The following is a 3,867-nucleotide window of genomic DNA, read 5'->3' as shown; positions in this document are numbered from 1 at the left end:
AATTGTAAAACACATCGATACCGTCCATCTTCGACTGCGAGAGCGACCGTCGGTAGCAAGTGAACATGTGGAAGATCCGCACAAAGAGGAATGGAAAATGTATCTCACTGTACCTGTGCCTAGGCAGACCGATACCAGCCCGATTGGGTTGGTTGCTGCCGCACAAAGCAGAATGCCGATCTGCCCGCAGAACAAACAGCGTAACGACCATGTACGTTTAGCTTGTTTGCATGATGATAGGGCATGTTAAATGTAATAGGTGTATCGCTCGGATGGAATGCGCCGACGCATACACCATACCTTGGCTGATCCACTCGGCCGTAGGGGTGGTGATGATTTTTAGCATTGTAAATGGTGTTAGTAAACTTATTGCATATTTGATAAAAATCTATCTATGGGTGGTGTGACGTTGTATAAATTCATCAAATGTACAATACAATCAATGATTCGGTTCACATCGAAACAGCGGGCGGAGGTAGTAATGTTATACGCGGCGAATGGTAGTTCCATTGTGTCAGCTCAGCGGGCATATGGTGAAAAACACCCTGGCGAACAAGTGCCGTGTGCCAAGACTATTCGTCGGTGGGTGTCAAATTTTGCTGAACATGGCACAGTGAACGATCGACCCCATGCCGTTCATCGACGTGCAATACGTTCCAATGAACTGGTTGACGCGGTCAGAGAGAGCGTCGCGCAAAATCCAACTGAGTCGTATCGCCGTCGCGCGCAGCAGTTTGGGGTCAGTGGTACCACTATGCGGCGCATCTTGAAACATGATTTGCACTTGTTTCCTTATAAGATGCAAGTAACGCAAAGATTATTGCCAGCGGACTATGCACGTCGTATGCAATATGGCAAAACAGTCGCTCAAGTGGTAGCCACTGAACCTGATTTCTGGAAGCAAATATTGATGACCGACGAGGCTCATTTCACATTGTCGGGCGGAGTTAATAAGCAAAATAGGCGTATTTGGGCCACACGGAATACACACCGGATTCATGAGACGCCATTACATGATCAAAAGGTGACGGTGTGGGCCGGCGTTTGTGCTAAAACCATAATTGGACCTTTTTTTTCAAAGAAAATGAGCCAATCGATGGGAAGCGATATCGGTGGATGTTAGCTCATTATGTATGGCCACAAATGCGCGAAAAGGGCCTTGAGGGTTATTGGTTCCAACAAGACGGTGCGCCATGTCACACGGCTGCTCAAACAATTGGGGTTTTGCAGAAAAAATTCCCAGGGCGTGTGGTGTCGAAGGGAGGCGACATTGACTGGCCACCGCGGTCTCCAGATTTAACACCTCCCGACTTCTTTTTATGGGGCTATTTGAAAAGCAAAGTATACGCCAATAATCCTCAGACCCTTCTCGAGCTTAAGGATAACATTCGAACTGAGATACGTGCCATACCTCCCGAGATGCTCGAGAAGGTTATGGACAATGCAGCAAAAAGGGCACATAGTGCGGTGGTTCATGGAGGCGGTCACTTGGTCGACGTGGTGTTTAAACACTAGTATGGAGCATGATTTGCAGAGTGCGAGCGGCTATTTGCCCGTGTGATATTCTACCTAGAGGGTGGTTTCGTTGTATTGTACATTTGATGTGGTTTATATACCGTCACACAAGATGGTGCACCCTGTATAGGGAGGTATAGGGTGTCATGCATGTTTTTTATCGCAAAATCAGCCTGAAACTATGCAGCGCCCTGGTGCACATAGGCGTTGAGCGATGACAACTGCTACTCGACAAAAATAGAAGTTAATGGCATGCATACCGGTAAGTTACAGCAGAACATCTATGTACCATATGCAGGGTGCGCCAGAAAGTATGTCGGTCCTCCCGTATACAAAAAAATTATTCTCCTGTATACAAACAGCCATCGGCCTCACGGTCTGCAATGGCAGCGAGCTGGGATATAAACACGCTGAGTGAGCGACGGCAACTACACGGATGCGCATATAAACGCTAAGTGGGTATCGTAGTATCAATGCCGGTTGAAATACGTTAATAGTGCGAAGTGCACTGATCGGCTACCCGCGGCACACCGACAGGCGAAACCATACACTACGTCTGTACTGCGAGCAATGGCAATATGAGGCATAGTTCAAAATTAAACAAAATGCAAAATCAATCCCATCCGAGACGGCTGCGAGAGCGACCGTCGCTAGGAAGATCCGCACAAAGCAGAACATGAAACTTCTCTTATTTTACCAGCGAAAGATCCGCACAAAGCAGAATTGAAAACTTCTCTTATTGTACCGGTTGCTGGTCGGGTTCTTCATTGGACTGGCTGTGCGTGCCTATACAAACACGCAGCTGGCTTTGCATTTGCAAGCTGAGCGACGGTAACGGGAAGGTGCGTGGCGCACCTAGCGTATGCGTCTATGATTGATGTGCTGCTGTGGTAGCGGTAATACACAGTGCGCGTCTTTTATACGTTGCATGTAAGAGGACACTTACGGGAATTGGATTTTCGCCTACTTGGGTATTTATCCCAGACTGGAAATGTTCTAGCGGAATGTTATGCATTAGATTGGCAGTCCGTAGAAGGTTATTTGACATTTTTTGGTTGACCCGTTTAGAAGTTATATGCGATACCAGATATAGCAAAAAAGTCACTATTCGGCATTCGTATGACCCTAGTAGCCTTTGCCTACCACCAAAATATCAGCCCCGTACTCGTATTATCAATACCGACTGAGATACGTTCACTACAACATGCCGACCATGCACACTTATAAGGCATAAGTGGAAGTTAGGCAAAAAGCAAAACACTGGGCCATGCCATGGTGTGTGACCGGCACCGGCAGTATGGCGGTACAACACATGCCGATCATGCACACTTATGAGGCATAAGTGAAAGTTAGGCAAAATGCAAAACACTGGTCCATGCCATGGTGTGTGACCGGTACCGGCAGTATGGCGGTACAACACATGCCGGTCATGCACACTTATGAGGCATAAGTGGGACTTAGGCAAAATGCAAAACACACCACTAGTAGGCTTTGCCTACCACCAAAACATCAGCCCCGTACTCGTAGTATCAATGCCGGCTGAGATGATTCCACCGTGTCGGAGGCAGTGGGTACCCGCAGTGACATACACCACACCTCGGCCGATCGACTCGGCCGTATGGGTGGTGATGATTATTATCAGCGTAAATGGCAGTAGTAAATTAATCCTCATGTTGATGAAAATCTATCTATAGGGAGTGTGGTAATCGTGAAGATGTATGGCAAAAAGGCATTTCCGACTATCACAGTGTATGCGGGTATACCAGAGGTCCGAGGCACTGGTAACGGCCACCCGAAAACACTACTCCCACTGGCGGGTTCGAATTGAGCGAGCGGTGTAGGTTTTGGAAAGGAAAAAAGTCGAACGTAATGCGAGGGTATGCGGCAAGCCTAGCCATATGGTCCACTACGATACAGGCGGTCTGTCCGGCGGTGCACGGGTGGATGTATCGAAGGTATGCAAAATGCAAATACGCAATGTATGAATGGGTCCGTATGGCAGCAAAGAGGCAAAAGCGTGTAAGAGGGTTGGCTTGTAGTGATGAGAGGATGGCTGGTCGGACATAGAGAAGTTATGCAAAATGCAAACACGCAATGTATGAATGGGTCCGTATGGCAGCAAAGAGGCAAAAGCGTGTAAGAGGGTTGGCTTGTAGTGATGAGAGGATGGCTGGTCGGACATAGAGAAGTTATGCAAAATGCAAATACACATTGTGTGTATGGGTCCGTATGGCAGCAAAGAGGCAAAAGCGTGTAAGAGGGTTGGCTTGTAGTGATGAGAGGATGGCTGGTCGGACATAGAGAAGTTATGCAAAATGCAAACACGCAATGTATGAATGGGTCCGTATGGCA

Source organism: Topomyia yanbarensis, unplaced genomic scaffold (genome assembly GCF_030247195.1).
Source record: "Topomyia yanbarensis strain Yona2022 unplaced genomic scaffold, ASM3024719v1 HiC_scaffold_157, whole genome shotgun sequence".
Classification (NCBI taxonomy): Eukaryota; Metazoa; Arthropoda; class Insecta; order Diptera; family Culicidae; genus Topomyia; species Topomyia yanbarensis.
The sequence above is the reverse complement of the archived record's forward strand: the minus strand, read 5'-3'. Positions refer to the sequence as shown.